Below are 15,199 nucleotides of genomic sequence, written 5' to 3' on the forward strand. Positions count from 1 at the left end.
GAGGATCCCCAAATCCAGGTGTGAAAAACTTGTTGCATCTTTCCCAAGAAGACTCCTGGCTGTATGAGCTCAAAAGGGGGCTTCTACTAAATACTGAGCAAAGGGTCTGAATACTTAGGACCAGGTGATATTTCAGCTTTTCTTTTTTAATAAATCTGCAACAATTTCAAAAATTATTTTTTTTTTGTCTGTCAATATGGGGTGCTGTGTGTACATTAATGAGGGAAAGAATTAATTTAAATGATTTTAGCAAATGGCTGCAATATAACAAAGAGTGGAAAATTGAAGGGGGTCTGAATACTTTCCGTACCCACTGTATTTCGTCTTGCTGATCACACATAATACCGCAGTGAAAAGGCACAAGGTGAGGCAGACAGTACCGTGCTGCCCTGAAGGGGGCGCATGTGAGCCCAACAAGGTGCTCGTTGTTACTGCTGTTCTTCTACGCAGAGGCGCCGAAAGTCAAGTGCACTGCAGAGGGCCGTTTTGTTTTTATTTTTAATTCCGACTGACTGCCAAAATGAAAGATTAGAATTTTTAAAATAAGGAGGACTTTACAAGAAAGTGACGAAGATTTTCGTGGAGGATAGGCGCAGGGACTTCATTTACAAATAAAGGTAAGAGCATAAACGGTTTTCAATTTTATAAAAAAAATGGGATCAGACTAATAAAAAAATCCAATATTTAAAACCTAAATTTTGACCATAAATAAAATATTATTTTGTTTTTCTTGTTATCCATTTGTTGATCAGTCTTGTATTAAAATTGATTAAAGCATCAGAATTAAAAGCTTTTAAAAACTACCGGTAAATATCTCAATTAAGGTCAAAATTTGAAATCCGTTTTTTTACACCAATCTATCTAAATCTTTCATTTGTATTGAATGAATATGAATTCTGGAATAACAATGGAAAATTTAGAACACATGGAGGGTGAGGAGCAAATGCGCTCGCTCCGCTCTCTCTCGCCGCTATAAATGTAACACTCTTTCTTAGCCAAATATGTACCTTACCTGTGTGTGTGTGTGTGTGTGTGTGTGTAAAGAATGCTAATGAGATATGAAACATAAACAGAATAGTGAATAAAAGACTCTTTTGGGTTCCTATATTTGTAAATCTGACTCTGATCTGAAGGAGTCAGTGCCTCACCAGCCATGAACCACACCGCACGTCACTCATTTCGTCTTGCTGATCTGACAAAAAAACGCAGTGAAAAGGCACAACGTCGGGCAGACAGTACCGTGCCGCCCTGAAGGGGGCGCATGTGAGCCCAACAGGTGCTGCCGTTGTTCTACGCAGAGGCACCAATAATATTATCAGAAATTCAAGTGCACTGCAGCGGTCCGTTTATTTTTATTTTCTGTTCCGACTGACTTGTTCAAATAGAAGATTATACATCTAAGCTTAAACATTTCTCAAAACTGGACTTTCACTCATAACAGGAAATGATAAATAACGGAAGACTAACGCCGGAGCTAAAAGGATTTGCTTCAAAGTAATGAACAGAAGACAACTCGCTCTTTTTAAAAAGAGTGGTACACCCGAAAAGACGGGCTGGGTGGCCAGGTGGCTGTCCTACGAGAAACCGCTTTTACTGCTTTCCGCGCCTTTTGTTCTCAACTTGTGACAGTGTCTGGACTAACACGGGATAGTGTGACATGAAGCCTGCAGTCAGTGAATAAGCTACTCTATTGGCTTCATGTATTTGTGAATCAGACAATCGGCCACGAACCTCACCGCATGTCACTGGTCAGGACAATTTTTGGCCTTTGACAGATCCGAGCACTAGCGTATTCATCTGAGCAACACGACAATGTTTTTTATCTGTTGTGTAATTGTACAGTGAAATAATATTCTAATTGGATTCAGTAGACACTTTTAGAAAATTGGTTCATTTTATTTTTTCACACACAAAAAGTTACGTTGACTTGAAACTATGTATACTAGCTGTGTAAGCCCATGCTGTAAAAAAAAAACCCGGGTCGTAGAAACTATTGAAATCGTCAGAAAAATACCGACGTGCTTGCCTCGCTTGTGTATCCTCGGAGGTGGAGCTTTTACCCCGAGTCCACATCTCACTTCCGGGCCGGACGAACAGACACACGTCCACGCGTTATATATATATATATATATAAAATATACACTAATAAAAGGCAAAGCCCTGACTTACTGACTCACTCATCACTAATTCTCCAACTTCCCATGTAGGTAGAAAGCTGAAATTTGGCAGGCTCATTCCTTACAGGTTACTTACAAAAGTTAAGCAGGTTTCATTTCGAAACTTCTACGCGTAACGGTCATAATTGGAACCTATTTTTCTCCATATACTGTAATGGACGTTAGCCCGATGGTCGTGGGGGGGGAGGAGCTGTGTGTGACATCATCACGCCTCCCACATAATCACGTGAACTGACTGTGATCGCAGTACGTAGAAAAGAAGGAAGAGCCCCCAAAGAGCGCTGAAGAAAAACGCCGAATAATTTATTCACGAGATACAAGTTTAATGAGAAGACACGAGGTATAAACGAGACTTTGGAACACTTTGTAACGGAGTTAAAATTGCTGTAGCGAGAAACTTTTCAGTGCCGGGTCTTAGCTAACATTAAATAACACCGTGGACATCGCGAGATCGCACGAGATAGCACAGGCACAGCTCAGAAGATTCGATGCATGTACTCCGAGCGGCTCACGTGAACTGACTATGAACGTAGTACGCAAAGAAAGCAAGACCTCTCCTTCACTGCAAAAATACTACAAAAGTCAGGCTGACTGCGCTTCTGTCTTTAAGTGAAAGTAAACACTTTTCATTTTTTCCTCCTCCCCCTGAGCTATAGCCCAGACAACTGCAAACACGGGATCACTGCAAACTAATATTAAGGCACTTCGCACTTTCTTTTACACGTATACGATTATGAGGTCGTCAGGTTGGATTATGAAGACATGCACAGGAGTGGAGGACCGACAGTGCCATCCCGGACAGTTAATGGCAGGGCCGTCTCTCCAGTCTACACGAGACCCACCGCAACGCTCATATCGTCAGCGAAGACCTCTCTCTACACTATATTAAAGAAAATGGCAAGTTTCCTTTCATTACACCTTTTTTCCTTTTATCCCCAACCAAAGCCTTTCTCTCTTAACACTGCAGAGAACACAAAAATGATTTTCTTTTAATTGCTGGTAATGCCGGTAAGGCACATTACCAGAGGCAGAAATTTGGACGTTCGCATAGAAAATGTAATTTCTATATCACAGCCGTCGTGTAACGCCTTTCAAAAGGGATCTACTACCGAGAGATGATCCATATACATTTTAGCTGCTGTCAGTACTACTTACCCGTTCTGTTACACCGTCTTTAAAATGTAGTTTACCTGCAACCACTCCAGTAGTGCTCAATGTACCTGTACTTCTTAAAACGTTAATGTTTTACTGTTTAATAACTTATAGACTACATTTTATTATTTTTCCCTTGCACTCAGTGACCAAAGCTATACACACACATATAGACACATACATATATATATATACACATATATATACCTGTGTGTGTGTATGTGTGTGTATATATATATATATATATATATATATATATATATATATATATATATACTGCTCACAAAAATTAAAGGAACACTTTAAAGAAACACATTAGATACATCAGATCTCAATATGAAGTTGGATATCTATACAAATAACGAGAGGGCAATGTCTTAGGAACAAAAGGATGCCAAGTCTTTTAATGGAAATAAAAGTTTTCTGCCTACAGAGGGCTCAATTGTGTAGACACCCTAAAATCAGAGTGAAATGAAGATGTGGCATGCTAGTCCATTTATTCAAAAACTTAATTTCTGCTACTCATAATGCTTTTCAGTATCTTGTGTGGTCCCCAAGAGCTTGTATGCATGCTTGACAATGTCGGGCATGCTCCTAATGAGACGACGGATGGTGTCTTGTGGCATTTCCTCCCAGATCTGTATGAGGGCATCCCTGAGCTGTTGTACAGTCTGAGGAGCAACCTGGCGGCGCCTAATGGACCGAAACATAATGTCCCACAGATGTTCTATTGGGTTTAAGTCAGGGGATCGTGAAGGCCATTCAATTGTTTCAATTCCTTCATCCTCCAGGTACTGCCTGCATACTCTTGCCACATGAGGCCGGGCATTGTCGTGCATTAGGAGGAAACCAGGACCTACTGCACCAGCGTAGGGTCTGACAATGGGTCCAATACCTAATGGCAGTCAAGATGTCTTCGTCTAGCTTGTAGAAGTCTGTGCGTCCCTCCATGGATATGCCTCCCCAGACCATCACTGACCCACCACCAAACTGGTCATGCCGAATGATGTTACAGACAGCATAACATTCTCCATGGCTTCTGCAGACCCTTCAACGTCTGTCACATGTGCTCAGGGTGAACCTGCTCTCATCTGTGAAAACACAGGGTGCCATTGGTGGACCTGACAATTCTGGTATTCTATGGTAAATGCCGATCGAGCTCCACTGCGCTGGGTTGTGAGCACAGGGCCCACTAGAGGACATTGGGCCCTCAGACCACCCTCAAGAAGTCTGTTTCTGATTGTTTGGTCAGAGACATTCACACCAGTGGCCTGCTGGAGGTCATTTTGTAGAGCTCTGGAAATGCTCATCCTGTTTGTCCTTGTCCAAAGGAGCAGATACCAGTCCTGCTGATGGGTTAAGGACCTTCTATGGTCCTGTCCAGCTCTCCTAGAGTAACTGCCTGTCTCCTGGAATCTCCTCCATGCCCTTGAGACTGTGCAGGGAGACACAGCAAACCTTCTGGCAATGACACGTATTGATGTGCCATCCTGGAGAAGTTGGACTACCTGTGCAACCTCTGTAGGGTCCAGGTATCACCTCATGCTACCAGTAGTGACACTGACTGTAGCCAAATGCAAAACTAGTGAAGAAACAGTCAGAAAAGATGAGGAGGGAAAAATGTCAGTGGCCTCCACCTGTTAAACCATTCCTGTTTTGGGGGTCATCTCATTGTTGCCCCTCTAGTGCACCTGTTGTTAATTTCATTAACACCACAGCAGCTGAAACTGATTAACAACCCCCTCTGCTACTTAACTGACCAGATTAATATCCCAGAAGTTTCATTGACTTTGTGCTATACTCTGATTAACAAAGTGTTCCTTTAATTCTTTTGAGCAGTGTATATATATATATATATATATATATATATATACACATACCTATCTACATTATATATACATACACACATATATATAATTTGTGTGTTTTGTATGTATGTGTGTGTGTGTGTGTATATATATGTGTGTGTGTGTGTGTGTGTGTGTGTGTGTGTGTGTGTGTGTAGACTCAAACCGATTATAACAGCGGCAATCCAAGCTGTGAGAAAACACTAAAAAGGAGGCGTGTCTACGAAAACAACTTTGTGAAGCTGCAGCCAAATACACAAAACAATTACTTTGACAATCATGTTACGTTGTTTTTAAAATGTTTCCTTTTCTTTTTCATAACTTCTTTAACACACTACTTCTCCGCTGTGAAGCGCGGGTATTTTGCTAGTACTGTATACTAATAAAAGGCAAAGCCCTCACTGACTGACTCACTCATCACTAATTCTCCCACTTCCCGTGTAGGTAGAAGGCTGAAATTTGGCAGGCTCATTCCTTACAGCTTACTTACAAAAGTTAAGCAGGTTTCATTTCGAAATTCTACACGTAACGGTCGACAACGTCTGCCATGTTGAACGTTCTTATTTATGGCCCCATCTTCACAAAATTTGGTAGGCGGCTTCCCTTCGCTAACCGAAACCGATGTGCGTACTTATTTCAGTGGTAAGATGCCACTGTCGGCCGCCATATTGAACTTTTCAATGGTCTTTGTTACTTATGGGCCCATCTTCAAGAAATTTGGTACGCGGGTTCCCAACGCTAACTGAATCCTACTTACGTACATATATCGTCCATAGCCTGCAGCTTCGGTCACCGTGTGGGCGTTGGGTCCCCCATCTAAACGCCTCCCACGTTGTTGGCTGCCTGCCTATATAAGGCCGTCGGTCACTCCGGTCTCTACATATCCTTCCTTGCTTTGCTAAGGGATTCACGTCTCCCTGTTGATAACTACAGCCTTTTTGTTTAATCCACGGCTTCTCCGCTGTTTTATTGTTCATTTATTACGATTATAGTTATTGTGTATGTATTTTAGACTTACTTTACATTGTTCAGGTACCTATTTCCTTTATCATTCCAACTGTACCCCCATTAACATGTTTATCGAGGTGATCACCATCGATCAAAGAACTGTCACTTACCGAGTGGTTTCCATGCCCGGGGATGGCACCTACCTTTTCCATTCTCTTTGTTACATATTGCACGGCCATATCAGGCTCACTCTTGATATCCATTGTGTCTTATGTATTGAATGACTGGCACAGGTTCAAGGTGTGGACTGATGACGGTACAGGAGATAATTAGACTACACAGGAGCACTACAAGAGTGAAATGCTTAAGCCCTTCACCTATGGATCTGCATGTGAGTTGATGGCTGCCGCTAAATTGTTCGGTTGTCGCTTTCAAGTGTACCAAAATGGCCAAATATTTTACACCTTTGGACAACCGCCAATGCCACTTAAACATCTTAGATTGACAGGTGACGATTTCAGTAGAGGACACTTTGTTTATTAATGTTTAAACTCTCAAAAGCTGGCACTTCAACACAAGTCCTGCAAATACTGTCGTAATTGAAACAAACCATGGAACTCGATTATTACAGCAGCAATCCAAGCTGTGAGATTTGAGACAAGATTACTGTTCACATGGCCAACTGTACGTTACATGCTCAAGAGTAAGCTCAGCGCACAGATTGGTCATATTACAACCGGAGAGCCTAACTCATAATGTGGTATACAAAGAGATCCTTAACAAATAATTATTGGGATATTTTCCCTCAGTTTAAAAAGGTTTCATTTTCTTCCGTCATAAAAAAAATTAAGGCAGTACTTCGCCGCTGCGAAGCGCGGGTGTTTTGCAAGTGTGTGTATATATATATATATATATATATATATATATATATATATATATATATATATATATATATACAATAATAAAAGACACATCAATTCCGTGGTTTTGCTTCAGGATTCAGAACTGCGCGAGCTCAAAACTACCGAGCCCACCGATTTGAGAGCAGGAGCTAAAATTGAACTGAAATCGATGAGGGGCGTGTAATATAGGAGTCAATAAACCGGCAAAATAGGGGACTGGCTCCTGGAAAGTGGGTGGTGTCAAAAGGGATGCCGCTGACAAGGGGAATCATCTTATGGGTTTCAGAATGTCTCAGGTCACCGAATCTGAATCTTCAAACTGTCTCGCCTGCAGCTGGACTCTATTGAGGATAAGCGGGTTAGGGACACGGATGTTAAAAAGGCGGGCTGTCGGACTCCTGACAAAAAAGCGCGGCACCACGCGGCCTCTCCCGGAAGTCGCTGATCTCCAATTGTTCCCGCCTACGAGTCAACAAGCACAGCGTCTCTGGAAGCCGTGAACGAGAAACCGATGTGTTTCAGCTTTGTGTGAATATAAAGTAAGTGATTTCACTTGAACTTATTATCGTTGGGTGTCTTGTTCTGGGTTGGTAACGCTGCTCGGGTGTTCATTCAAGGAGAATTCCGTTATAGAGAAACCCCGTTATACGTCTGAGCGAGCTGTGAACGTGTTGTTGCGGCTGCCGTTTGTGTTTAAGAGCAATGATTAAATGTTATTTACAGTGGTGCTTGAAAGTTTGTGAACCCTTTAGAATTTTCTATATTTCTGCATAAATATGACCTAAAACATCATCAGATTTTCACTCAAGTCCTAAAAGTAGATGAAAAGAAACCAGTTAAACAAATGAGGCAAAAATATTATACTTTGTCATTTATTTATTAAGGAAAATGATCGAATATTACATATTTGTGAGTGTCTAAAGTATGCGAACCTTTGCTTTCAGTATCTGGTGTGACCCCCCAATAACTGCAACTAAACGTTTCCGGTAACTTTTGCTCATTCCTGCACGCTGCCATTCCTCCGTACAGAACAGCTTCAACTCTGGGATGTTGGTGGGTTTCCTCACATGAACTGCTCTCTTCAGGTCCTTCCACAACATTTCGATTGGATTAAGGTCAGGACTTTGACTTGGCCATTCTAAAACATTCACGTTATTCTTCTTTAACCATTCTTTGGTAGAACAACTTGTGTGCTTAGGGTCGTTGTCCTGCTGCATGACCCACCTTCTCTTGAGATTCAGTTCATGGACAGATGTCCTGACATTTTCCTTTAGAATTCTCTGATCTAATTCAGAATTCATTGTTCTATCAATGAAGGCAAGCCGTCCTGGCCCAGATGCAGCAAAACAGGCCCAAACGATGATACGACCACCACAATGTTTCACAGATGGGATAAGGTTCTTATGCTGGAATGCAGTGTTTTCCTTTCTCCAAACATAACGCTTTTCATTTAAACCAAAAAGTTCTATTTTGGTCTCCTCCGTCCACAAAACATTCTTCCAGTAGCCTTCTGGTTTGTCCACGTGATCTTTAGCAAACTGCAGACGAGCAGCAATGTTTTTTTGGAGAGCAGTGGCTTTCTCCTTGCAACCCTGCCATGCGCACCATTGTTGTTCAGTGTTCTCCTGATGGTGGACTGATGAACATGAACATCAGCCAATGTGAGAGAGGCCTTCAGTTGCTTAGAAGTTACCCTGGGGTCCTTTGTGACCTTGCAGACTATTACACATGTGCCTTGCTCTTGGAGTGATCTTTGTTGGTCGACCACTCCTGAGGAAGGTAACAATGGTTTTGAATTTCCTCCATTTGTACACAATCTGCCTGACCTGTGGATTGGTGGAATCCAAACTCTTTAGAGATGGTTTTGTAACCTTTTCCAGCCTGATGAGCATCAACAACTCTTTTTGTGAGGTCCTCAGAAATCTCCATTGTTCGTGCCATGATACACTTCCACAAACATGTGTTGTGAAGAGCAGACTTTGATAGATCTTGTTCTTTAAATAACACAGGGTGACCACTCACACCTGATTGGCATCCCATTGATTGAAAACACCGGACTTGAATTTCACCTTCAAACTAACTGATCATCCGAGAGGTTCACATGCTTTTGCCGCTCACAAATATGTAATATTCGATCATTTTCCTTAATAAATAGATGACCAAATATAATATTTTTGTCTCATTTGTTTAACTGGTTTCTCTTTATCTACTTTTAGGACTTGAGTGAAAATCTGATGATGTTTAAGTCATATTTATACAGAAATATAGAAAATTCAAACTTTAAAGTACCACTGTATGTATGCAGTGTATTTAACATGTGTTAATATTCTAACTTCATTTGAGCTAGACATCGTGATCTTGTGAATTAGTTAAGAACGGTGTTTAATCTTTTTGTTTTTTGACCCGCACCCCGACTCATCGGTACGAGACGCGACTCTCCTTGACGCAAAAAACTCTAATGTACTATTTAGGTGTTGGACCAAATTTTGTGCAAGGAATTGCACCCTTATGATAAAGAGTAAACCAATATTGTATGTGTCTTCAGCAATGATCTGTGATCAGCAATGACTTGAGGTTGTGCGTGCCACCCCAGATTTTATTGAATATGAGGGGCCAAAGGTGCATCTTTTCACAAAAGTGTGAAAAAAATGGGAATGGGTATTTGCAGCGCCATTTTATGATCTTTCAAGGTTAGTAATCACAAATATGATATTTTTGATATTCTTTATCGGTTGTTCTACCCCTGTGGTAAGGTGAGGTCCGCGTCCGATCGGCATCTTTTTACAGAAATAATCGCCGCACTGGCATATTGGTATATTCAATAACAAAAAAAATATATAATTATTTGTAGTAGTACCAAAACCTTAACAATACAGTAAGAAATGCATGTTTAGTGTCCACTGGTGTGCCATTGCAGATTTCATTTGATGTGTTTTGATAAAGTCACCAACATACAGCTTGACATTACAATCGGGACAGTAGAAGCCTGTTTCTTTGTGCACTTATTTTTTTTTTTCTGTTGCTTGCATGAGAGGGTAGAATGTCAGTGCGCGATCCACCCGATTGGTGAGCTCCTTGTGTCACTGTAGGCTACCACAGGGTAAGACATTGAGACTTAAACATTTCCCCTGACATAAACATTGACAGTTGTCCCTCTTGTTCTTCTGCTTGATGACAATGGTTTCACCTACCCGCCCAACACCTGTTTGCTCAACAGTGATCCTTCAGGTGTCCAAATTCATCAGGCATATCACAGCAGTTTGGTCGTACGGTGGATACCATATGCATCCGTTTCACAATCCGTGTCAATGTCTGATGTCCAGTTCACACTCTCATCACTATTGCTTGATTTAACTCTTGGTTCAGTCTCAATTTGTTCTAAAACTGGCTTTACAGCTTCTCCTTTTTGTGCCATTGTGCTTTGCTCTAAGGCTCCACCCCACTTATGAATATTGATGAGTTATCTTAGAGTGGTAAAAACGCATAGCAACATTTTTTTTGCAGCATTTTATAATTTTATCGATTATTGCAACAGAATCCTGTTTTGAGCCTTTTATGGGCTTAACGTTATACATTGGATTATAACATTTGTATCCAGACAGACATGAAGGACAATCATATTTTATATAGAATTTCAAGCCCGAGGGATTCTAAAAGTTAATGTCAAAGAGAATATTTTGAACAACTATTTTAGTTTATTATCTGCTTTTACATCATGATCTAAATGATTATGGTGACCATCAGAGATGTTTTAACAAATGAAATATCGCCACTGACAAAATTAATTTCTTTTTTTTTTTTCACTTTACTAGAAGAAAGACAAAAATAAATATTGGTATTATGTTACACTCTTTTATGAGTAAGCTCACGGCTGTACTCAGGTCCCAATCTGGGTGGTTCGTCGTGTGGTGGGTGCAGCTGTAATCGGCGCATGTTCCCAAACTCCTCCTCCTCCTCCTCACATTGTGTAGCAACACTGGAGATGCACCTTCATTTTTAAAAGAACTAGAGAGTGAACGTTTCAAAGAAACTTAACACATTGAATGGCGATGGCTTGCACTAATTTAGACTTATTGTTTTGGTTACGTTTAGATATGTCAATGTGGAAACCAGTTGTTAAATTTCAACCCCACACGTGGTGGATATTCAATACAAAGAAAGGGTCATCTCTTTCAAGCCCTTTCAGTAGGGTACACTCTTGATCTATTGCTGCCATCTAGTGGATATAGAAGGCTTTTCAATTTGTATTACCGGTATTTGACTTGCGTTCTAATATAATTTATGATTTTTTTTTTCTAAAAGAATATTAACTAGCAATTTTTTTTAATTTTGTATTCCAGCTGAGAATTGTGGTGATTTATGAAAATATTTTTTCTAAAAGATAGGAAATGAATGAACAATTATTTAAATTTTGTAATGTTTCAGCTGAGATCTGTGGTGATTTATGATTTTTTTTCTAAAGTATAGGAAATTAACAATTATTTTAAATTTGTAATATTCCAGCCGAGATCTATCATGATTTATGATTTTTTTTTCTCTAAAAGGTAGAAAATTAATGAACAATCATTTTAATTTTGTAATATTTGACTTGCAGCCTATGGTGATTTATGAATTTGTTTTCCCTTATACACAGGAAATGAATGAACAATTATTTTAATTTTATATTATTCCAGCCGAGATCTATCATGATTTATGAAAATATTTTTTCTAAAAGATAGGAAATGAATGAACAATTATTTTAATTTTGTAATGTTTCAGCAGAGATCTATGGTGATTTATGATTTTTTTTTTTTTCTAAAGTATAGGAAATTACCTAAAAATTATGTTAATTTTGTAAGATTTGACTTGCGATCTGTGGTGATTTATGAATTTAGTTTTCCCTAAAACATAGGAAATGAATGAACAATTATAGTGATTTATGATTTTTTTTTTCTAAAACAGTGGTTCCCAAACTCTGGCCTGAGGACACACTGTGGCAGAATGAAAATTAGGCTGAAAATTGTTAAAAACTTATTTTTAAAAAATCCCCTTATAAGAGCTTAGTACATTTTAATAAACATTTACCAAACTTAGTTTTGTTATTTCTCCATTGCCTTCAAAACACAGAAACTGGGCAATAACAGCTCACTTAATTGGGCTTGGAGTCCAAATGAAAACAGAAGTTGGTTGGAACAAAAACCTGCAGCCACAATGAGTTTGTGAAGCACTGTTTTAAAAGATAGGAAATTAACTACTGTAACACTTATTTTATGATTTACATTCATATAAACAAGAAAAATAATTATTTATTTCAAATATCAATTAAATGTTAAGGGTTGTAAAATAATAATAACAATAATAAATAATGGGTTGATCATGCACATTCAATTTTGCAATGGAAAAATCAATAAAAATGTATATTTGGTTCAAAAAGAAGTTGGAGAATTTACACCATCCTATTGTTTTTAATGCACATGTTGTGCCCTTTGTTTTTTTTTTTAAGCTAATTTTTGTAATTTGTTTCACATTTTTTCCAAAAATATTTATTATCTTGCCCATTGTTCTGAGGAGGTATAGTATCATGGAATGTTAGTTAAGTGAATGAAGTGTATCAATTCAACGTCTAGTAATGATGTGGCAAATGTGTGCCTTACTCCAGTTAACATTATTTAATGCCAAGGGACAGAATGGCAGACTCAGTAAGGTACAGATGTTAGCCATTGTGGACCATAGCAGACTTTCATTAGAAGCATTTTATGTAGACAGTAGCTTCTTGTGATTCCCACCACCATGTTGCTGTTGATGGACATAATGAACGAGCAGCACAGTGGCTTATTTTTGATTGTGACATACAGTCCTCGTCACCTTACAGGGCAAATGGGATTTTTGTGGCCCCTACAAGCTCTCATTTACAAACACTGTCACTTACTCAGGTAACTTGGAAAATCTGTAGAGGTGCAGTGATAGTTTAGTTGGAAAATAGACGTTGCAACTACCCCAGTGAAGCATTCATTTTCAGTCCCAAAGAAAGAGAGTGAAGTGAGAGACTACTTTGTACAAAATGTTTCTATAATATAAAATGGCCAATTCTTTATTTAAATGTTCAGACAAAGCATTATGACGTTGTATCTGTGTCCTTCTATAATATTCACTTGCCTTAACAAAGAAAAATTTTGGGACAACTGGAGGTGTGGTAGTATATAGACGGGTCAGGTCAGGTTGGGGAGCATGCACTGCTACAGCGCCTTGCTAAACCCAGCACTTGACAAAACAGCTCAGGATCCTGGTTGGCAATCCTCCAGGCAGAGATGCGGTTCAGCCCACCCATCTATCTGCCGCAACCAGGCGTTATGTGGGTATCCCTTTGGCCTGGTCCAGCCGCTCAGGTCGTCACCAATGGGCTGGCTCACCCTCGAGTAATCGTGCCACATGGCTGTAATGCCGTAACTGACGCTGCCTCACAGTGCAGGTCATGTGCCTCATTTGGGACACCATGAGCAACACAAAGTCAAACCAGTGGTACCCAAGGATTTTCTGTAGAGACACAGTACCAAAGCAGTCTTCGTCGTCTCAGGTCACTGTATAGCGTCCATGTCTCGCAACCATATAGCAAGACAGGAAGCACCAGGACTCTAAAGATTTGGACCTTCATCCTTTTGCAGATATCGGGAGTGCCACAAACCCCTTTAAAGTGACCTCATGACCCCCCATGCTCTCCCATTCTGTATACTGACTTCATAAGAAGAGGCACCAGTGACATGAATGTCACTACTGAGGTAAGTAACCCTCTCGACAAGGTCAACACTCAGGCCGCAGACAGACATACCCCTGATGGCCGCGCCCAAGAGGTCATTACAGGCCTGTGCATTGACAGACACATGTAATTGTTAGTTTTTCTTGGAAAGACATTTTAATTGCTCTTTTTATTTTAACAGGGACCTGGACTGACTGCTGTTATCTGCTTCTGGACCCTCCTAGTCAAGTTTGTGAACATCCTTGGGGTTAAAAAAAAAAAATCTTCATGTGCTCTTCCTGCCATTCTTCTCCAATCCAAAATGCAGTGCTGTTCAGGAGAGCTCCTCGTTTGATGCCACTGGAGCTCCCTGCATATTTCCTAACAGGTCCAAGTGGTTACATTTTTTTTAATATAAATATTAATGTAAAATAAACTCCTTGGATCGTTGAATACCCACCAGTGATTGTCCTTATGAGTCAACTTTACCTGTTCGATTTCAAATGAGCTGTTTTAAGATGTTTGATTCATTTCAGTCGCCACTAGGATGCAGAAAGAATCTGACAGCGGCAAACAGGGCTTTGGACAAATCACAATGATATGTAGCTGCCATTTCAAACGTTATAGACAGCACATGAGGAGGTGGCCATTTAAAAAAGCTGACACACCTCAACTGAGCTGTGATAATCCACCAACCCAGCTTTTATATGATACTAGCTGTCCCCCACGGCTCTGCCTGCGTAATAGTGAAACAGGGCAAACGTTAAAAATCAATAAATAAAAAGTTAGCGCTAGCTAAGCAGAGGCAAGGTATACTCCAAAACACAGAGGTAGACCGACTCCCCACTCCTGACGTCACACTTCTCCCTGCCCTTGGCCTGCAGCCTCTATCTCGGATTAGTGCAAATATATCGCTCCTGCAAGCGCTGAGAGAAGTCGCAAAATTAACCGGAATGTTCAAGCAAATTCTAGAAAAAAACCCAATCTAAATTCATGAAGTCCTTCTCTTGTGAAAAGCGGACAGATAGACGTTGGATTTTAGATATACTAGCTGTGTAAGCCTGTGCTGTAAAAAGCCCCGGGGTCCTAGAAACTATTGAAATTGTGAGAAAAACACCTGAAATGTAGAGATGTCAGGTAATTGAAAGGAACTGCTCTGGGTGTGTCTCTCTCCTAGGAGATTTCGTTTTGCTGACGTGCTCACCTCACTTGTGTAGCAGCTACTAAGCGAGGGTCTTATTCTTCGGACGTTTCGTTTTGTCGACGTGCGCGCGTCGTTTGTGCATTAGCGGCGGGAAGAAAAGTAAAAGGGACGCCGGTTTGCAGATGTTAACAACTAAGCGACTTTGTCTTTCTTCTGAGGTTTCGTTTTGTTGATGTGCTCACCTCACTTGTGTTATTAGCGGCTAAGCGACTTTTCTGTTTCCTTACCCACGACTCCACCTCTCACTTCCAGGCCGG

This window comes from Polypterus senegalus, chromosome 2 (assembly GCF_016835505.1).
Source record: "Polypterus senegalus isolate Bchr_013 chromosome 2, ASM1683550v1, whole genome shotgun sequence".
Taxonomy (NCBI): domain Eukaryota; kingdom Metazoa; phylum Chordata; class Cladistia; order Polypteriformes; family Polypteridae; genus Polypterus; species Polypterus senegalus.